The 22,730-nt window shown below is 43.9% G+C and overlaps 2 long non-coding RNA genes across 2 annotated transcripts; one reads left to right on the forward strand and one right to left on the reverse strand.

Moving 5' to 3' along the window:
- Positions 1-577: 577 nt before the first annotated feature.
- On the reverse strand, positions 578-9,499 carry LOC143434650 (uncharacterized). The gene is made up of 3 exons (XR_013104291.1): positions 9,015-9,499; positions 1,732-1,877; positions 578-778 (listed from the first exon to the last, which is right to left on the reverse strand). It is a non-coding gene; the product is annotated as an uncharacterized LOC143434650 (long non-coding RNA).
- Positions 5,752-12,929, forward strand: LOC143434652 (uncharacterized). Its single transcript, XR_013104294.1, has 3 exons — positions 5,752-6,289; positions 9,629-9,757; positions 10,814-12,929. It is a non-coding gene; the product is annotated as an uncharacterized LOC143434652 (long non-coding RNA).
- The last annotated feature ends 9,801 nt before the right edge of the window (positions 12,930-22,730 follow it).

Raw genomic sequence — 22,730 nt, forward strand, 5'->3', positions numbered from 1 at the left:
CTCAGGAATATACACAGCAATAAAACGTTTTCGGCATTCACAATGGCAGGGATACTGCTGTGATTTTCCTTTACATTCCACAGTGTGGAATATCCACACACAGCAGTCAAGGAAATTCTTCATTATCTCCTGTATCTGAGAATTAGAATCTCAAGTGTGAAGGAAAGAAGTCCCAATATGATGAAGAAGACAAGTTTTATAAACTCTAATTTGAACCAAACTCATGACCCATTTACAGCCTATGTGCATAAACTATTGCACCTGTATATAACAAGAAACACAGGTAACTTGTAGCTTTGTTCACACACTGAATGTTCCTCAGTGCCCAAGTTGTAGTCCTAAATCACTATTTCTAAATAAAACTATAGCAAGACTTCCCTATATGGCTAATTTTACATTTACTAAGAGTTAAGATGAGTGTGGAACACCGTGTCACAATAGAAAGCCATCACAGACTACTGGGTAATAACTAAAAAGTTCACAGACCTGTTCAAAGAGGCTCCTACCAGGTAAGGTGAAGCATCTTGTACTTCATAATAACTGTAATATTTTCCAGCTCCTTCAGAATGTTTCTTGGTAGAGCACTTACCTAGCATGTACAAGAACCAAGGTTCAATCACACACAAGGGGGTGGGGGAGGTCCAGTGTCAGTGACTGCCCAAATCCCAACATAAGAGAAGAATCAGACAGCATGCCTCCAAGAGTCTTGACAAAGGTCTTGAATCTGAATCTGATCTCAGCACCAGTTTCCAGGAAACACAGAGAACCAACAATGATTCTGGAAAATATTTAAAATATCACCCAAATAGTGACACATCTTCCTAGAATCAAGACATCACTATATTCTACCAAGCAAGATAATAAAAAGTGAATTCATATGTAGCTATCTTTTAGTCATATTACATCTCATCAAAGACAAAGTAAAAACCACCTGCATTAACCTGACTGTATTCCTCTAAGATCATGTAAACAGAGAAAAATGGACCTCTTCAATGCACCAGGAAATATTCATAGACCTGGAATTGTAACTCTAATGTTAGTAACTGCTAAACATGAGGTGAAATAGACATTTTCAGATAAATGAAGGATAATCATTAACTTTTTCTTTGTATGTATAGACATATATGTACATACACATGCAGGTGTATATGTACACGCATATATGAGTATGCATAAACATGCACACATGTATGCCTGTGCATATGGACGCCATGTACTGATCTTGGGTGTCTCCCTCAATTGCTCTCTGCCTTATTTTTTGAGACCTGAACCTAGAGCTCACCAATTAGCCAGCATGACTGTCCCACAAGCCCCTGGGGGGATCCACCTGTCTCCACATTGTCAGTTTTGAGACATCTCCCCAGAGCCATGCATAACTTTAGACTGTGAAGTAGATATAAAGGAATCTAAAGAAATGTGTCCTATGTCTTCAGACTTTGTTAAGATAAGTGAAGGAAACACAAAAGCAGATAATGGGTTATTCAATATGGTCCTGAAGCAAGGAAAGACGTGAGATGCATTGAAGTTTTCCCTGCAGGCACAGGATCATACTGTGCTGCAAGGAAGAACAAGTGGCTGGTGTTTTGATAGTCTCAGTTGGAAAAAAAAAAAAAAGATAATTCCCCAGACTGGAGTGTGTGTGTGTGTGTGTGTGTGTGTGTGTGTGTGTGTGTGTGTGTGTTCTCTTCAGCTCTTTCTCTGCTCTAATTTTGGCAAACAACTTGTTTTTACCTCCTGGAGTGTGAGCTTCACAAGAGGTTCCTATTTCTCTGGCTCCAGTGAGCAGCCACAAGGCGTCACCATGAATGTTGGAATCCTCTGGCAGGCTGGATGCTACAGTTGCTGACAGACCACCTCTAGACTCTGAGTAGAGTGATCTGGAAAAAAAAAAAAGACAACAAACAAACCAACTCACATCTCACTAGTTAAAAAATACCAATGGTCCCCAAATTATAGTGTGCCATATGAGTTTATGAGGCAGCCATCTGGAAGTCTACAAGAACCCTATCAGAGCTGGTATTTGCTTTCTGCACTGACCATTATGTAACTTATTATCCATAGTATAATTGAGATATAGCAAAGAATGCTTTAGAGTATCCATGTTTTTTAAACATTCTCAGAGCAGACCTAGACCACAGGGTGCTTGGCAGTTCACCTAGACTTTAAGATCCGTACCCTTTATTTGCTAAATCCCTGAGACTTTGTCCTGAGCCAAACCCTGGCTGGAGTGAGGGTGTGGGAATGAGAAGTTAAGCTCCACAGTGTGGATAGTGTGTGGAGGGGTGGAGGCTCCAAGGCCTCCACCCAGGAAGCGTGCCTTATCTATGCAGCACTCCTCTAACCTTTAGAGGATCCAGAAAAAGGAAGAGGCCAGGGAACAGGGTAGCTGCCTGACTTGTAGGCCAGCCATCCAGAGGGCGATGAAGGAGCCCCAGAGGCCATATATTGGATGCTCATATATTGGAGGAGGAGGACCAGTGACCCATACAGGACAGCCCATTGGTGCTAGAGCCCTGAAGATTGTGAGAGACTGATATTCCCACCTATGCCATCACCATCTATCCGGGTTCAAATTTCCACTACAATATTCCATTTTCAGCTTAGTGCTCCCAGTCTCAAGGCCATTCCTATGTTGGAGGCCACTAGAATGACATAATTTGGGGGTCAGCAGGGGAGACTAAGAAGTGGAATCGGCCACAGTGTCTGTGAAGAGAAGAAAAAGCATAAGTAATGGGTCTGGGGAGAAACCGGTTTAGGATCTGGTGCCTGAAGGTCAGTGGGTAGGATGTGGATGAGAAGGCTGCCAAAGAGCTACAGGCTCTGAGCTCAGGTCTTCTCCATAATATCCAGGAAGTTCTTGTAGCTTTTCACATGCTAGATCTGAAGTGACATAGACTCCTTTTCTGCCCACCATCCCATCCACGGAGGTATAGAGTAATCCTGTACATCTGGATTGTGCCGAGTCACTGGCTCTAGGACACTCTAGAACTGTGTCTAGGGGAGGCTAGCTGCCAGGACACAGTGTCCTCCACAGAAGGTGCCAGCCAATGCCCTCCACAGAGGCAAAGAAGGGGAACTGTGGGATGAATGTTTGTAACAGTGGGCCCAAGCCACCTGCACTGGGGTGGCCACTGTATGGGGCAAATCAACCAGCCAAGAAAGGCCTTGTGCCCCTCAGGCCTTCTTAGTTCACCCAACACCAGAGCTCTAGTCACTGGGGGTAGAGATATGAGCCTCCTGCTGCAGAAGAGGACTTTAGAGGGCTGGCTGGACTACTACAGCAGAGCTGCATTGGGAGCCAGGCCAAGTGCTTTAGCCTGAGAGCCTCTGTCCTCTTCTCTATTTATACATACAGTCCTAGCATTGAGACCTACTCAGGCTATTTTCACCCAACTTGCTAATAATCTCTGTGGAGTCTAAGGTAGTGGTAAGTGGCCACACATCACCCCGAGGTTGGCTTCTTTTTTAATTTCAAGGCATCAATGAGTAAAAGAAAATTGACTGGAAGCATCTCTGCCTCCCTGCAGCTTCATCGCCGTGCTCAGCTCAGCCTCATCATCTGTCAGTGGCACAAGAGTGACACAGAGATCCAATACTTGGCTTTCACTGGTTTCAGTTATCCACCATCAGCCATGATCTAAAAATATTCAGGGAAATTTCTAGAAATAACAAGTTTTAAATTCCATATCATTCTAAGCAGTATGCCGAAATCTCCCATCATCCCACTCTGCCCCAACCAGGGTGAGGATTATGCTCTTGGTCCAATGTATCCTCATTGTATACACTTCCTGCCTGTCAATCACCCAGTAGCTCTCAATTATGAGCTCAGCTCCTGTGATATGACAGTGCTGTGTTCCGAGAGCCCTAGTACAGTAGGCTAATGCTGTATCGTTTGCCTTGTATAAGTATTTCCTCATCTCACATCCTCATAAGAAGGATGGATACAGTGTATAAAGACACTAAAAGAATTGCTGGTGAGATGGCTCTTACTGCCTAGCCTGCCACCCTCTCTATTCCTAGACCCACATGGTGAGAGGAGAGAACCAACTTCCAACAGCTGTTCTCTGGAATTTCCATAGATCACTCAAGAGCAGTTCTTATTCTTGTAGAGAACCCAGGTTTGGTTCCCAGCACCCACATGGCAGCTTACAACTATCTGTAACTTTGGTTCCAGAGAGCATGACACCCTCTTCTGGCTTCCATGGGCACCAGGGCATTCATTCACATGTCACACTTAAATACAAGCACTCAAACACTTATACATCTAAGATGAAAACAAGTACTTTTTTGGGGAAAGTTGTTTTCTGACCTGTACACACACAAAGGTTTTCAAAATATATTTGAGATCATATGACTTACAGCATATTATTATAAAATTATTCTAATTTATCATTAATCTCTTCTGTGCCCAACTTGCAGATTAGATGTTCCCATGGATGTATGTGTATAGTTAACGGTGGTGTGTGAAGGTTGCAGACAGTCTGTGGGATTGACCATCCAGTGAGCTCTCCAACCTGGAGATAAAGAGGGTAAGAAGGACGTCAATGATGGGAGAAGCAGCTTTCAGCTCGCCCTTACTCCCCTCCTCACCCTCCTTGGAAGAAAGGATCAAGAATATCCAGCTATCAGAGAAAGGGCACCACTTTCCCTCTCTCCCGTGCTAGGTCCCACACTAACTTTGCCCTTTCAAGAGCCATATAGTTTTTTTTAAAAAAAATGGCAAAGCCAGCTTTGTGTCTCAAGTACCATCTCCCCTTTGCAAAAGCCTCCTCTTCCAACTTCCCCTGCTGCAGCCCTACTCCATTCTGCCTCAGGTCTCTTCCCTGTTCAGGCCAGTTAAGAGTACAGATCGGTTCCCAAGTCAGAGCTCCATTCCTTGGCCCTCTTCATTAAAGTTCGAGGCCAATAGTTCACCTGATGGCAGACGGTCTTTAGAAGGCGTTGTGGGCTCCATGCTGAGGGAGTTCCTTAATCACCTCCTTGAGCCCACAGAGCCAGAAATCTAGAACAAACACAGGTCTGCTATTCGGGTTGATAACCAGCCCGAAGATCATCCCCTTCTCAGCGACACACGGGAGATTCTGATTCATTTGAGTGATTCCAAAGTCCATGTTCTTTTCAGACATGCTTCTGAAAGGCTCTCCTTAGACCACTTCCTGCCACACCACGGTATCTTGCCTCCTGCCCCAACACCCCATCCTCAATGAAACCATTGTATAGACTTTGTGTTGCAGCCACCCACCCTTCCCTGTCACCCTAGGGATATCTCTGTGACGGTACGCATGTGCAGGAGAGAACATGCCTTGGCACCAAAACTACACCCTTACAAATCCAAAATATGCCAGCCCCAAGCGGTCCCTGCATCTAGAATGCAATTTCCTTTTCAAAATACCTCCTGAAGTAGCTTGCCAGCAGGCAACAATTAAACCTTAGTAACTAATAGAGACTCCGAGGGAGAGAGGGAGCCAAGCAGATTTAGCCCAATTCAATACATTTACTTTTTTACCATGTGAGTCGTCTCAAAATGAAATGCTAACTTCGAGGCTGCATAGAATTAACAAGCTACGAATGCTCACTCCGCCTAACAAGATGAGCTGCCCCTTGGCGACAAACATAATAAATGAATTAAACACGATGGCTGCATACTTTAAATGAAATAGCCAAAAAAAAATTTTCCAAGCCACGAATAGAGGAAAATAAATGGTAGTAGAGGGTAGACTTGAGAGAAGCTAAAGTTGGGTCAGGACTCCGCGTCCCATGTAAATTGGATTGCACTAATACAATCAGAGGTGCAGGAACAGAGATGGGGTGCAGTGGGGGAACTGTGCAGGTCCACAGTGGGAGCTCCTCCGCCTGCAAGGAGCATGCCCCTGTGTTTATTACATTCCCGATTAATAACGCTTCGGCTCAGAGACTGGACCAGCAGAGTTCTCAGGATTCCACGGTTAATGTGGTCAATCAGAAACACTTTACAATGTACCAAGAAGAGGATCCTCCGAGATCAACAGCCGTCAGCCTCATCAGAACAGCTGTAACCGTGCTCTCTCATGACTCCCCCCAAGATTGGGCTTGTCAATTGACGGAGAAAGGAGTAAGGAGATTTTGAACCCCCTGCACTTCCCGGGCATTCATGTGAAATTTTTTGCCCCACTCACACATGGCCTCTTTCTCTCTGGGTGCTGTCGTGTACAGGCTGTGGAAGGGTAACTGAAGGAGGAAGTCCATCTGTGTATCCCATGGTTATCCACCATTATCCATGCTGGGACTTCCTGGTACCACCCACGATCCTGTAAGTAATCCTTCACTCATGCTCTGTAAATAAGCCCAATACACTCTTTAGTCCCTCAAACTGTACTCTAGGGGGAATAGCACTTTGGTGTGTTGTTTATGCTCTACAAGAAGGGAGTAGTCCTTTGTCTATCTCCACAGTGGATCTTCTCAGCTTCCTGCTCCAGCCACCTGCTGCCGGACTACCCTGCAGTCATGGACTTCTAATCTTCTGGAATTGTAACCCAAAGTAAATTCCCCCTTAGACTGTTTCCATTGTGATACTTTATCCCAACACCAGTAAAGTAACTAAGACAAAGGGCCAATAGGAACGACTTACTGCCTGACCTGGATTAGGGGAAAAGTAGCTGGAGAAAGGGATTAGCTTTACTTTCCTAAGTAGTAAGAGGAGACAAGGAGGCTGGGGAGAAAGATCATGGATTTAGCTAGACATGGTGGTACTTGCCGATAATAGCGACATGTATAGGTGGAGGCAGGAGGATTATAAATTCAGAAAAAAACCTGGGCTGCATGGAGAGAGAGAGTTCAAGGATATCCTGGGTTACACAGTGAGACCTTGTATTAAAATACACACACACATACACACACACACACACACACACACACACACAGAGTCTGGACATGCCACATCTTGCACACCTCTTGATGTGCAAGGTCCTGGCTTTGCTGGGTGACACTGGGAGGGAGGGGAAGGAAAGAGAGGAGATCATGACTTAGAATTTGCACTGGACACATCTTCCAATCCTGCCGGAGGAGTCCTGAGAAAGATCTCCAGGAGGAATACTTCAGAATGCTGTGAGAGGGTGTCTTCATGCCAGGTAAACGACAATGACAAAGACAAAGCTTTGCTGCAAAAGTGTGCAACCTTCAAGGGAACGTGAAAAGCACAAGAGCCACGTGTCCTGCTTAGAAGCCTGAAGGTATTTCTGGGCTCTACCTGGAGAAGGCCTCGGTTTCTCCAGGATCTCAAGGCTATTCACAGGAATCCAAAAAACAGCTTTCTTTCCCGGCAACTGACTCCTCCCACCCCGGGGCGTAGGGACACCTCACTTGCTTCTTTAGCAGAGAACTTCCTGTTTCTATGAAGAATACGCCATGGGTGTTGTGACCTGAGCATCATGGACACTGTGATTCTATTGCTCTCTGTCTTTGTGTGCAGTCAATAGTTAGTTCTTACGGGTCTCCAAATCCTCAGCTCTATTCCAGCTCCTTCTGCGGGATGGAAACCAGCTCCTTCTGGCTTCCTGGAAACCACGTGGCTTCAACAAGACAAGGCAAGACTGCTGGGAACATACCAGGGTGGCCACAGGAAACAAGTGCTTTATAAAGGAAGGGCAATGGCGTCAGAGGTGACATAAGAGAGCATGTAACTGAGGTCACTAGGAGACAAACGGAGAACCGATGCTACCTGGGGCTCTCAGGGAGACGGTCAAGAAGCTACCGAAGCTTCAAAGGGTGTGAAGGTGACAGGTTTAGGAGGAGGATGGCATGTTCTTCTGTAGCACCACCCAGAAAGAATAAAGGGAGCTGTAGCTGAAAGGTGTGGTGTATGCTCAGGGTCTGACATTACTGTCTAGCCCATGCAGGAAGAAGCTGACTAGATTGTGAAAGTCCTGTTTGACTGGCACAAGTAATAGTTTACAAGTGAACACTTGTAAAGACCCAGCTGTTACCAGCAACGTGATAGCTCGCTGTGCCCTCATGGCTCTGTTTAACCATTCTCATTCACCTCAAGATTTTTTGTTCCATCCACGTCCACATTGTTCTTGGCTTTCTGAGTTTTTCCTTTGTTTAGAACGTCACTCATTCTTAGCAAGTTAATATCTCGAGGAAGCACCGGTCCCAGCTGGAAAGACATCCCCACCTCATCTCATCACTGTCCTTACCCAGGAATGTCAAGTACTCTACCATTGACCTTTGACCTGGCCTTTGTGCCCCTAGCAGGAACATATTAAGAAACGAGCACACAAATTCCTCAGGCCCAGTGGTTATAGATTTTGTGTGAATCCCATGCTGTGTGTTCAAGGGCTTGTTGCTCTGGCCTGGGGGCATGTTTGAAACCTGTTAAGCCTTCGAGGATCATGTAAAGGCTGTTGTTTGAGAGACTGGGAGAGAGAACTCTCTTGGTAAAGTATTTGCCATGCAAGCATGCAGACCAGTCTCCATCTCCATAAAAAGTCAGGTCCGGAAGCACATGTATGAAACCCCAGAAGAAGAGAGGTGGGGATGAGCCACCCAGACTAGCCGAGTCTGTGAGAGCCAGGCTCTGTGAAACCCTGTTGCAAAGATGGGATGTGAAGCAATTGAAGAAGCACCCAGCCTCAACCTGGCTTATACACCATACACATATGTGCACACACTGCCACAAGCCACATACATACCACATACGCAACACACATAGCACACACATGTGCATGCAGGTGTACACCACACACATTAACACACATATACACAACACAAAACAAACATGTAATACATGCACACACCCCACACACAGAGCGATGTTTGGAGTACTTTTTCCCCAGCCTTCCTTTTATCCAGATGATGGGCCAGTGTCGGCAGCTCACTACTGGTAACCGGGTTTTATAAGCTCAGTCCCATTCCCTCTTGTCCTTAGAAATCCCACACGCCACAGACAGACTCCGACTCAAAGGCAGCGTGCAAACCTAAGACACTCAAGTAGTAATCCCATAATCAGAGAAAGTTGCTCTTTTAGTTGAACAAACCTATGTTTTTAGGTCAAGATGGATGTGTCGCGTCTTCCAGAGTCACTCCAGCGAGTCTCTGGTTATCACAGCTACAGAGAGACGGCTGATGAGTCTCTGCTGTGGGGTAAAAGCAGCGGCATTTTCAAGATTTCTCCTTTCACCCTTTTAACCCAAAGACTAACTATAAATAGACTCGAAGTCTGGGGTTTCCATGGCTGAGCGATGCTATAAATAGCTTTAGACATTTTCCCACTTCATGCTTTCTAAAAGAACATTCTCTACTTCCCTTCTTGGATAACCTCTGGGAATAGAGCAAGACCACATTCAGAAGTTTATTACGGGAGCTTGACAGAATGGCTAATGAGTCTACCAGCAACCATGAGCGTCCCTCAGATATTAAAAACAAACCTGAGGATAAAATGATTTCATATGAGTGTGCAGTTAAACACATACTTACATGTAAACTTATTTCTGAAAAAGACAAAGTAAGCAAGCTGTTAGTATTTTTGCCCACTTTCTCATGTCCCTGGGAATTTTCTTCTAAAACACAAAAATTAAGCCTAACCTGTTCTGAAGTGAAACAAATGAACTCTTCTTTCCTTCTTTTGTTGGACCACTGTGGGGGTGTGAAGAAATAGATTGCCTTCAACTCCCTCACAACACCTTCTAGAAAATGAGGTGCTCGCCCAGCTACCAGGAGTTCCAAAAGTCTGTCTTCTTCATTGAGAGTGTTCATGGAACCCTCCTGTAAAGGACCTCGGGTAAGATCCTACCCTGAACTGCTCTCTGGTGGTGCTGGCTTGTCTGAAGCTGAAGCAGAGTCCCACAGAAAGGCCTCTGAACATGTCCAATGCCTGCCTGCTAGCAACCTCTGCTGGTGGTTATTTTCAACAGAGAAGGAAATGAACCGGCAGGGAACTAAGCAGAGAAAAGGGAAGGGTGATACAGCCCAAAATCAAGTTCTGGGTTTGCCATGTTTTGTTTAAAGGTGGGCAAAAGAAGATCAGTAAAAGATGGTCGAGATATTGATTTCTAAAGCAAAGTATCTGAGCACTTTCAGGCTTACAGAAAATATTGAGCAAAATATTAAACAAAATTGAAAAAAAATATTGAACAAAACAAATAATGTTCCCAGCACTGTCAATTTCCTCTGTGTTTAATGTAGCAAGATTGTGGGTTGTATTGGTTACAGTTTTAATATGTTAATTAAAATTACCCCATAGTTTAAATTAAGGGTCACTGCTTGTATTGGACACGCCACAGGTTTGTGCAAGTAGAAAATGACACAAGCCACGTTATAAATGTTTTACAAACTAATACATTTCTCTCTGCCCCAAACTCCCGACTGACTCTCCACCTATTCCTCTTCCTCTCCCTGAAACTCCTGGCAACCATTCATAAATGGTGGCCTCTGTGGTTTTTATCTTTCCCAAGAAACTACCAGGCTCTCCTCCACAAGGGCTATTTCAGAATATATTCCAATCAGCAACAAGGGAGTGTTCCTATTGCTGTCCAACAGCATCTGAGGCTTCCGTGTTCTGTGCTTGGCTGTTTTCACGGATGTGCAATGGATGCCATGTCTCGTTGTATCTGTGTGCACTTCTCATAGGTGTGCAGTGGCTGCCATGGCTGCATCTAATTTGTAGTTCCCAGTACACTTGCTAATGCCTTCTGGATGCTTAATCATCTCTGTATTTTCTATGATGAAATATATTAGGATAGTTTCTCCATTTTTAAGTTACCTATTTTTTGTATTAAGTACTGTCTGTATATTGGACATCAGTTCTTTACCTGAAGTGTTTTTGTGTCACTTATAGGGATGCCTGGAGAGGTCGGAAGAAGGCACTAAATCATCTGGGTGGAGCTGTAGTTATAAGCGATAGAGACCCCTGTCTGGGTGCTGGAAACCAAACTCTGGTCCTCTGAGGGAGGAGCAAGTGCTCTCAATCACAGAGCCATCTCTCCAGGCCCACTTCTGATTTTAAGGAGACCATAATACAAGGAGGAAGGTCGTGTAGTTGTAAACCAGATACAAGTACTTCACCCACTCGAGGGCATTCTACTAAGTGAAGCAAGTCAGTTACAAAAAGGCAAATACATGTAGTCAGTCGCCTCCAGGGGCCAGATCCACATAACAGAAGGTAGAAGAGCGCGGCCAGGGCTGCTTGGTGAGTAACGCTGCTGACAGAACGGTTTCAGGCCTGCGGAATGAAGCTCTCTGGAGAAAGGACTCACAGCTATGTGAACTTTCTTAGCGTTGCTGACATGAACATTTCCAATGAGATAAGGAGGTGAACTTCCAATTATTAAAGAGGACGAAGTGCTGGGGGAAGACGGGCGAACACGTGAAGAGATTGCTGTCTGGTGTGCTGATCCTCTAAACGGGCACTGGAGTTTCACATGTTCTTCTATTCTTTGAAAGCTCTTTCAGCTGAGGATGGAACTTAGTTGGTAGAATGCACGAAGCCCTGGGTTTGCTCCTTAGCACCATCTTCAAAACAGAAGACGACAGCACTTGGAAAGTTGAGGCACCAGAACTAAAGATTGAAGGTCAGCCTCAGTCTCTGGTACAAAGTGAGTTCAAGACCAGCCTGGGCTACAGCAAAATGTATTTTATCTAACTTTTTGAAGGAAACCAAAAGTTGAGACACAGTGAATGACATGCAAGGGTCTAAAATAGGGACAGAGGCACAAATGCAGTTCAACCTTGTACTCTGAAGATGTAGAACCCTTCCCACAAGCAAACCTTGAGACAAAGCAAAAGGGCAACTGGACAAGCCAATATCCAGAGGAACACAGTTGCTGAGGAGGAAGAGGAAAACTTAAAATAGCAAGCCAGGCTTGGTGGTGGGCACCTTTGATCCCAGCACGCAGGAGGCAGAGGCAGGTGGAACTCTTAGTTCAAAGCTACCCTGGTCTACATAGTGAATTCCAGGGAAGCTAGGGTTACATAGAGATACTGTGTCTCAAACAACAACAAAAAACATTAAACTACTCACAGAACCTACAGGGGCCTTACTGAAAGGAAGGTTGTCCTTGAAACCCAGCCCCACACCAAATTTGGTACAGGACATACCCAGATACCAAATTCTCAACACAAAGGAGGTTTATTACTCGAGAGGGGCAAGTGGGGTGGGGACAGTGTCAAAGGGGGGCAGCAGCAGCAGCAGCAGCAAGAGCAAACAAGAAAAAGCAGGACAGCAAGAGAAAGTGTTTCTGTAGGATTGGGCTTTTAAGGAGAAAGAGGGGTGTCTGTTCTGGGGTGAGTTGGTAAATTCTGTTTGGACATGTTAAACAAACAATGAATTTTGATTGTTGGATCTTGGTGCTTTAATCTCAGGAATGAGTCAGTGGCCAAATAAGGGAACAGACCTTGGGGGCTAGCTTTAAGAATGTAACATATTTACCAAGGGGCAGGAAAGTGGGTAAAGGGGCAAAGCCTGTCTCCAGGGTTTTTGCCATGCTGGGGCCTGCTAGAGCCTCTTCACTTATGAAGGGAGTCAGTTCATGCATAGCACGCCGTTGAAGTCAGTTATCCAGACAGTAAGCCATAAGCTTTCAAGGGAGCAAATGGATATCAAGAGGCTAATGATATTGCAAGATAAATTTGGTGCTAGTTACAGATATCCCTAGCTACGGGAAAGAACCCTCCCGGGATCTGATGAAGGTAAGGCTGAGTAGGAGGAAGTCTTTTCTGGAAGAGGGAAAACCTCCAGATCTTGGTAACATTATTAATCCTCTTAATCTGGTTAATATGAGTATTATCCCTGGTGTTAAAATTCTCAAGAACACATTGTGACCTAAAGAATAAAGATAGTAAATGAAAAAAAAAAACAAAAAAACAAAAAAAAAACAAAAAACAAAAAACAAAAAAAACCAGGCATTTTAACCAAGCAAGAATCAAAATCAAACTTTTTTTTTTTTTTTTTTTTTTTTTTTGCAAAGTCGATGGACTTGGCTGGTGAAATAGTCCTATGGCCAAAGACACTGACTGCCCAGGCTGACAACCTGAGTTTGATCCACAGAATCCACAGGTAGAAAGATAGAATTGATCACTGTTGGCAGGAACCTTTCCTGCCCATTGTATTTGCAGTGGAGCTCTGTGATTGGGCAGTAGAAGAGGAGGTGGAGCTAGGAGTTGGAAGGAGGAAAAGGAGGAGGAGAAGCAAGACTGAGGCAGACTTAAGTGTCTCTAGGAGTCTCCGGTAGTTAATTCATGTCAAAAGTTAGATACTGGGTTAACAATTCTAATTGTGTGGGCATCTTGTGTATTGAACATTTGCTAATATATAAATCCATTGGATAATCTTTAAGCATTAAGAGTTTTCTTTCTCCTGGGTACTGGGAAAATCTTTCTACCACATGGGGGTGGCGGAGTTGGCCTTTCAGCCGTGCTTAGAGCCATAGGCTCCACAGAGCTGACTGGCAGAGACAGCAGCCACGCTGTCTCGTGGAGCCAGGGCCAGTGCTCCCGGGCTAGTGCCTCTACCTCTGTTAGTATGGGAACATAGAACGGGAACATGGCAGTGGCCAGGGAGCTGGCTAGAGCCGGTTTTTCAAATATCTCCCGCTACAGATCACCAGGAGTTATCCTCTGATTTCCACATGAACATCATGGGATGTGCAGCATATTAAGTAATAAAAGAAAAAAAATAATAAATACAAATGGCAAAGAAACATTTTCAAGTGTTCAGCATCACTAGCCACCAGAGAAATGCAAATTAATACTGCCTTGCAATTCCATCTCACCCTGGTCAGAAAATAAAATCATATGAAGAAAACAAAAAGAAGCAAATACTGGTGAGAGATTCTGCGAAAGATGGAGTCTCACTGTTGGACAGAATGTAAATTACTCATGTCTTTTGCCCCGTTTTTCTCTTATGTCATAACCCTGGAGACAGACTTGGGGTCATTGGACTTTTCTCTCTGCCCTACCTGCAACACACCCACATGGATTGAATATCTTTTTGTTAACCCTTGTCATTATTCTGTCTTTTTAATTGGCATGTTGACCAAACAGCTAAGTCTAACCTGTTGGATTGCATGAGCCAGGACTTTTGCCCAAAACTCTGGATACACTCTGAACTAAGGAGAATATCTGTACTAATTTTACACTTTCAATTTATATAAGCAGTAACATATCAACCAATTTAGTAGCATATACCGTATACAAATAACCAAGTGCAGGGAATACATATTGCTGTACAGTCAGTCATACATAAGACAGACCAAAAGGCCCAATGTTGACATCATTTAGCCTTATGATTTGCAAGTTTCAAAACTATTTTTTATGAGACAAACATATATATATATATATATATATATATATATATATACACACATATGTGTATATATATATAGATAGATATGGTATATACATATATATGTATATATATACATATATGTATATATACCATATGTATCTATGTATATATACCATATGTATATATATACATATATACCATATCTTGATCATATCTGCCTTGGTTGCCTCATTTGGAGACGTTTTGTTTTGTTTTGTTTTGTTTTTCGAGACAGGGTTTCTCTGTATAGCCCTGGCTGTCCTGGAACTCACTCCATAGACCAGGCTGGCCTCGAACTCAGAAATCTGCCTGCCTCTGCCTCCCAAGTGCTGGGATTAAAGGCGTGTGCCACCACCGCCCGGCTTTGGAGACTTTTTAAAAAAGATTTATTTATTTATTTGATTTATATAAGTACACTCACTGTCTTCGGACACACCAGAAGAGGGCATCAGATCCCATTACAGATGGTTGTGAGCCACCATGTGTTTGCTGGGAATTGCTCTCAGTCACACTTCTTAACTGCTGAGCCATCTCTGCAGCCCTCAATTAGAGATTTTAGAGTTACGTTATTGATCTTTCTTCCCCAGTATTGAGGACTAGCTTGAGTTTGAGGACAGACTTGCCTACATAGTGAGTTCCAGGCCAGACTGACCAGACTGAGACCCTGTTTTAACAAACCAGTATTAAAAGACATTAGAATTGGTTCATTATGTTCACACAGTCCTTGAGATGGGATGTCTTCAGAGCACTTGTGGTATCAGGGGTTTGGCTTCGAGTTCTGTGTTTTCCAGTCAGAACTGCACTCAGCCTTTATTTCTGAAGAGCTTTCTTTCTCTTGCAGTGCTGGGCCTCCTGGCCTTGGTCTCATCATGGTTACAGGACCTGAAGGGCATAGAATTTGCTGCACATAGAATTTTGGGAAAATAGGACATTGGGTTGTTTTTGAGGGGTGAGCTTCAGGGGGTTGGCTAGCTTTTGTGCTTTTGTTTTTAAGTTTTTCTTCTGAGAAAAAGTTTCAGATCCTTCTTTTCTGATATTATGCAATTGATTATTTTGATCTGGCCTTTCTTTTCCTCCTTCTTTTTTTTCCCCTGTTGTCCTTTGTTTCTGTGGTTTCTTAGCAATGTTCAAGTTGTTGAACCTCTGGTTAAGGTTAAGTCGGGTTTATGTTTTCCCCAATTTGTTAAGTTCTGAGCATGACATTCCCCAAATAATGTTTCTCTGCTTAGCTGTCTCTCTACTCCTGTATGGATATACAAGCCCTGCTGGCTTTGCCCCAAGGCCACTAAATTCTCTTTTTTCCCTGACTTCCATGTTGGGTGAATTCTGTAGACCTTTTCCTAGGGTCTCTCTGGCATTTCCAGCTGCTACTGAGCCACCAGGTAAACTTTGCTTTCTCAGGTTATACTGCGTCTTTCAGTCCTGGGATACTAATGTTCCTCTTTTTCAGCTTTCTGTTCTCTGGTGAAGTCTATTCCTAGGGTTGAGGGTGTGTGTAGCTCCGTGGTAGAGGAGCTGCCTGGCATATGTGGTAAACCCAGTTTATATGCCCAGTATCACAAAATGAAATGGAATGCAATCTCATCTCTTCCTTTATTTCAGATGTGGTTATAGCAGATGCTTCAGACTCTCTGTTGATGTCAGCATCTGAACCACATCATGGTTGGCATTTACGACCATCATTTTGTTTGTTTCATCAGGTAATTCTGCATTATAGCTTGGAAAAATTGAGCACTGCCTTATGATACTCTTGGTGCTATGACATAAAGCTGTCTGTGGTTTGTTTCTCGGTACTGAGATTGTCACCTCTATAGGCCAGCTGTGCAGTTTTCCAAATCTTTTCTATTCTCTGGCTCTATTCTGTGCTTTCAAACTCCAGATGATCTCCCTCTTGGGGATGTAGAGACACAACGAGAGGTGCCCTTCTCTCTGGAACCTCCCACACTGCTGATTATCAAGACTCTTTCCAGGGTCCTTTGGTCATAGCAATAGTTTTCCATTGGGATTTTAGCTGTCTGTGTCCCCACTGTCCCCCACTGTCGTTTGCAGATCAGCTAGTTGGGGTGGTTACGAGAGGAGAAAAAATAGTAAGGAGAAAAGGGAAGAGGCAGGGAGAAGAGGAAAGGAGAAGAAAAGGAACAGGAAAGTGGGAGAGAAGAGAGGGAAGGGAGACATCAGGGAAATGGAAGAGGAAAAGGGAGAGGAAAAAAGGGTGTCAGAATGAAGGGGAAGTGGGGGAGAAGTTAGATCTACTCTCAGTCTTCTGGCCACAACAAGCTCTGCTGGGCTCTTTAATGGGAAAGAGAAGCTCCGCCCAGAGCATGGACCTTGTGCCCTTTAGGGTCACCACATGGTTCCATACCTCAATCTGCCATTACAACCTTGGGTAAAAGCAAGTAAGAAAATACGAGCTGAACCTGGTGGCATCACACCTGTAATCTCAGCTCTCAGGAGGCAAAGGGTCCCAAATTCAAGGCTATCCTGATTATATAGATATAGATATAGATATAGATATAGATATAGATATATCATATAGATATATCATATAGATATATCAATATATATTAGTATATATATTATATATCAATATATCATATATATATATGTGTGTATATATCAAAAGCAGGGGCTGGAGAGATGTCCAATGTATATACATTGTATAGACACACACGTATTGTATATACACACATTCACAGAACAAAAATACTAATCACGGGTTCTAGTCATTTTTTTTAAATGGTGGTAGGTTCTGTGGTATGTGTATAGTGTATGAGTATGTGAATGCAGGTAAATGTGGAGCAGGCATGCGTGTGGAGGTCAGAAGGCAATCTTTCAGGAGTCTGTCCTTTCTTCCCAGGTCGTGACAAGGCTGTCTCTCTTGTTCTTTCTGCTCCTCCATCACTTACTCTAGGCTAGCTGGCCTGTGAGCCACTGGGCAATTCTCCTGCTTCTCCCTCCAGTCTCTTACTAGGAGTGCTAGGATTACAAATGACAGCCACCGCACCCAGCTTTCTGAGTGGTTCCCAGGGATCAGACTCATGTCATCAGGCTTGTTCAGCAAGTGCCTTCATTCGATAAGCCATCACCCCAAGCCCTATTTTTGAAAAATATTTTTTAAAAGATGTATGCATGTTATGTATAAATGTGGTTTTTCTTTCTGCACATAAGAAGGCATTGAGCTACAATTGTAAGGCTTGGGAGCTGCCATTTGGGTGCTGGGAATTGAACTCAGGGCCTCTGAAAGAGCAGCCAGTGCTCTTTTTGTTGTTGTTGTTTTGGGGTTTTTTTGTTTGTTTTTTGTTTTTGTTTTTTGAGACAGGGTTTCTCTGTGTAGCCCTGGCTGTCCTGGAACTCACTCTGTAGATCAGGCTGGTCTCGAACTCAGAAATCAGCCTGCCTCTGCCTCCCAAGTGCTGGGATTAAAGGCGAGCACCATCACTGCCCAGCTACAGCCAGTGCTCTTAACTGAGGAGCCATCTCTCCAGCCCCTGTTTTTTGAAATTTTTATTCTTCTTCTCTGCATGACTATTAATCTCTTAAAGTCTTCAAGTAGTTGCTGCTAAACTCTGTTACTTTTAATCACAGAGCTGTTAAGTAATAACTTGTGTGTCACAGGAAAAACAAGGAGGTGCTGGATCTGTGAAGGTGAGAACCCTCCCTCTTCTCCATTGTGACCCTGGTGTGAGCCCTGGTAACATAAAAATAAATGAATGAATGAATGAATGAATGAATAAATGAATGAATGAATAAATAAATAAATAAATAAATAAATAAATAAATATTAACCACTGTGTTTCATTGGCAAAGGGAGAATGAACAACAAAATGTGAACGTGATTTAAAAACAGACTTTAACACCACGTGTGCAGCGAGTCTGAACGGGAGACGGATCTTTTGCTGAAGGCTTGGGGTTGACAGCTAGAACCTGTGGGCACATTCAGGGTTTGAAAGATTTAAAAGAAAGGGTGTTTTCCAACTATGTTATTAACTAATAAATAAAGCTCCTGTTGGAGCAGAAAAATCTGGAAAGAATATGCTGTTCAAGGAAAAAAAAGAAAAAGAAAAGGAAAGAAAGAGGAAAAAAATGCACTTGGCCTGGATTTCAAGAGAACAAAAATTCATTAAAACAAACAAAAGAACAGATTCGGTCTTTAAGTTTGTGTGTGGTGTGTACAACAGCTTCGGAAACCTCCTGTCCCTCTAAATGACATACAGCAAAGACTAGAGATGATGGCATTCCACTTTTTGGGCCTGCTCTCATGATGCCATCAAAAAGCACCCAGAAACAAAGAGTAAAGTATCCCAGGCCAAGGCCAGTGACCCGTCAGGGGTGCATGCACAGAGGAATGGTACCAGACAAGGCAGCTAATGGCCTTACTTGGCCAGATTAGCATGGGGCTCACCCAAAGGAGTGATTGTGTTCCAGGAGCCACCACTCATGCAAATGTCCTCAGTGGGTTTCCTTACAGAAAGGAAAGGCTTGGAAAGGACAGTACACAAACAGGTCCCTTTTCACAGAATAGTTTAAGGAGTGGGAATTATTAGATTGCAGATCAGAGAAACAGTATTTGTCAAATTATCTAGAAGTTTTACAGTAACTTGTAAAGTCATTAAACACTAAATTGACAACCCTGTGTAGAAGTAAAAGATACTAAAAAATATCGAGGGTCCAGTGATATTCCTCAGTGGGTAAAGCGCTTGCTACTCAAGCCAGATGGCCGGGTTCAATCCCCAGAACACACTTCAAGGAGGAAGTGGAGAGAACGGATTCCACCACATTTTCTTCTGTCCTCCACATGTGGCAGACACCACACACACAACAGCGATGACAACCAAATAATAATCCCAAGGATGTCCAAAGCTGCAGTGAGGTGAAAATGGGAAAATACTTGATTATGGTTTTAAGGGGCTTGAGAAGGACTCACTCGTGGTGGTGTTATTGGGACTGGGTGCTGGACCATTACTTGGAAAACCTGTGAGGCCTTATGGGAAGATTTAGTGGCTTTGGCCAGCAGCAGCATCACAAGTTGGGTCCAACAAAGGATGTGGTGCCCTGTAGAATGTGGGGCTGTTCTATACAAAGGGGAGCAGGTCAGGGTTTTTCAATGTGATCATAGTGAGATCACAGCTTCATAAACTGTGGCTGGCAACGGACTGTGGAATCATGGAAAGGTTTCTAAACCAGATGACTGAAAATAAACTTGAAAGCAAATGTGGAGTGGGCCCAAGGCATGTTTCACAACACCGGCTGTTTGCATCAGAGAGATTTCAGGGCAGGTTTCTTCCTGAACACACATGTATCCTCCTCACTACGCATGCTGGCCACACAATGCAAGGACTGCCCGCAGCAGCTTGGCTCAGGCTCAAGACTGTTGCATGTAATGAACTACAATGCCTTCTTTCACTGTGCATGTAAAGTTTTCTACCCATATAGAAACATACTGATTTAATTACAGAAAACAAAGGCCTTTAATCTTTCCTACCATCATTCCTCAGCATGTATCAAATTAGTATGTCTTTGATTGGATTGTGTAGAACTTTTATTTGAAAAATTGCTGTTTGAATTGCTGACTTCAGTTTAATAAAACATTGCTAAATGAATTTTGGCTTGGGAATAGGACAGAATTTTTCAACACTTTCTGAAATGGCCCTAAACATATTTCTGCCATTTTGGACTTATGTGTTTATATGAAGTGGTAACTGGAGCACTGATTATAAAATCAAAATATGGATAAACTTGAGAAAACACTGAAGATAATGCATTAATTCTGCAGTACCAAATATTCAGCCAAGATTTAATTCTTTTCGTTAAAATAAACATATTCCTTTACATCTTTAATCAATGACAAAATTAAACACATACCAAAGAATTGTTTTAAAAGATTTTGAATTGGAGCCAGCGAAATACTGCAGCAGGTAAAATAAAAAAGATGCCTGCCACTGCGTCTGACAACCTGAGTTTGATCCCCGGGATCTACGTGGTGGAAGAAGAGAACCAACTTCTGCAAGCTGTCCTATGACCTTCACCTGCATGCCAGGGCATTTGTGTGTCTCACCATCTCAAACACATTGAAAGCTTAATACAATCTGAAGAGTAACCAGAGAACCCAAAGAATTGCTCTGAAGTAAAATCCTTTATTACATATGTCAGTTAAAAAAAATTGATTTGTGAACCTGTTCTACATTCTTATTGTTTTAGTTAGAGTTTCTATTGCTGTGATGAAACACCTAATCAAAAGTAGACTGGAGAGTAAACTTTTTTTTTGTTTTTGTTTTTTTGTTTTTTTGACCTACACTTCCACATCACTGTTCATCATTGGAGGAAGGAAAGTCAAGCAGGGCAGGAACCAGGAGGCAGGAGCTGTTGCAGAAGCCATGGAAGAGCTCTGCTTACTGGTTTTCTCAGTGTACTCTCCTACAGAACCAGGGTCCACCAGCCCAGGTGTGGCCTCATTCGAAATGAGCTGGGCCCTCCCCCATCAGTCACTAATTAAGAAATACTCCATAGGCTTGCCTACAGCCAGATTTTTTTTTAAAAAAATTCCCTCTTTAAAACACATTTTTATTGATTATTCAGGAATTTCACATCACGTACCCTGATCACCAACCTCTCGGTCCTTCCAGGGCCACCTCCCACCCTTGTGACCCTCACACACAGAGAGAGAGAGAGAGAGAGAGAGAGAGAGAGAGAGAGAGAGAGAGAGAGACAGAGACAGAGACACAGAGAGAGACACAGAGAGAGACACAGAGAAAGAGAGAGACAGAGACAGAGAGACACACACACACAGAGAGAGAGAGAGAGAGAGAGAGAGAGAGAGAGAGAGAGAGAGAAAAAGAGTAGTTCCATTTGTATTTGCCATATACTGGAGCATGGTCCAATTCCCTCCTTGCACACACCCCTACCAGAACCAATCAACTACAGAGAGCTGTACTTCAGTATCCTCATCACACTTTATACAAGTTCTCCTTGATGGCTTTCTGTGTAGGCTGGTACTTTTGGGAGGAGTTGTCACAGAAGCCTTCTCTGTCCCTCTTTCTCATCTGTATGTCGGCAATCACTGATACTACTGCAAAAGTAGCTTTGACCTTTACAGTCAGTTGGGAACATGGGTCATGGGCTTCTACATGGTTTCTGATGACAGCATGGACCATGGACATCCAAACATGGTCGCCAGATTCAGCATGTGCCCTGGACCTCAGCATGTTCTATGATAGCAGTACAGACTGCGAACGTCAACAAGGTCCTCTGCCATAGCACAGACCACAGATGCTATCATAGTACTCCGTGGAAACACAGACCAATGACATTAATACAACAGGACCACGGACCCCAGCATGGCCTCAAGTGGCCACACAGGCCACTCATGTCAGGGTGGCTCCTGGTGGCAGCACATACCACAGACATCCTCATTGTCTTCTGTGGTTAACACAGGCCATGGACATCAACAGGGACCCCAACTCAGTAGGACCAACCCAGACCTGGCCCTCCACGGTAGCATGAATGATAGACACCAGCATGGCTTCAGGCGGAAGCGCAGACCCCTCCCATCGACATGTACAACCCTATCTTAATGAACTCGCATCAAGTTGACACATAACTAGCCAGCACACCAATGAAGACGGCAGCGTAAAAACTGGAGAAAACAAGCTGAGCCTGTTAGCCTTCTGTCTAAACTCTACCCTCACAGTTACCTGGCTACAGCCAGGTAAGCCTGGCCCACTATAAAAGGGGCTGCTTGCCCCCTCCTCTCTCTTTCTCTTGCTCTTTTGTTCTCTTGATACCTCTCTCCCCTTGCCCCTTCCCGGCCTCTACTTCCCTTCTCTTCCCTTCTTTTCCCTTCCCTTCCCTTCCCTTCTTTTCCCCTCCCCTCCCCTCCCTTCCCTCCTCTACTACCCTCTTACCTCTCCTCCCCATGCCCTGAATAAACTCTGTACTATACCAGTGTGTGGCTGGTCCCCTGGAGGGGAAGAGATGCCTCGGCATGGGCCCGCTGAGACATCCCCTTCCCCCGTACCTCTCCACACACCCAGAGAACATACTCACTTTCTCTCTATCTTCTTATAAACACATCACACACTAGCAAGCCTGGACCCATTGCTCTTTTGCTCCGTGGACATGATCTGACCAGTTGCTTCAAGCTCCTGCTGCCTTGATCCCCCACCCCCACCCCCACCCCAACTGTTGTGGACTGGATCTTGCACTGTAAGCTAAGTCAAACCTTCTCTCCCCTAAGTTGCTTTCGACACGGTATTTTATTGCAGCAATGTGCAAACATTCCCTGTGCAGGCATAAAGGCATCATGAGTGAAAGGTTTAATAAGCTCTGAGCTAAGCCACCAGTATCTCAACCCAAGTGGAAGGATGTGGAAAGTCTAAGCCACAGCTGCAGAAAATGGCCAAGATAAAGACAGCTCTGTCAAAAAGGAGCTGGC

The sequence above is a fragment of the Arvicanthis niloticus genome, chromosome 16 (genome assembly GCF_011762505.2).
Source record: "Arvicanthis niloticus isolate mArvNil1 chromosome 16, mArvNil1.pat.X, whole genome shotgun sequence".
In the NCBI taxonomy this organism is placed as follows: Eukaryota; Metazoa; Chordata; class Mammalia; order Rodentia; family Muridae; genus Arvicanthis; species Arvicanthis niloticus.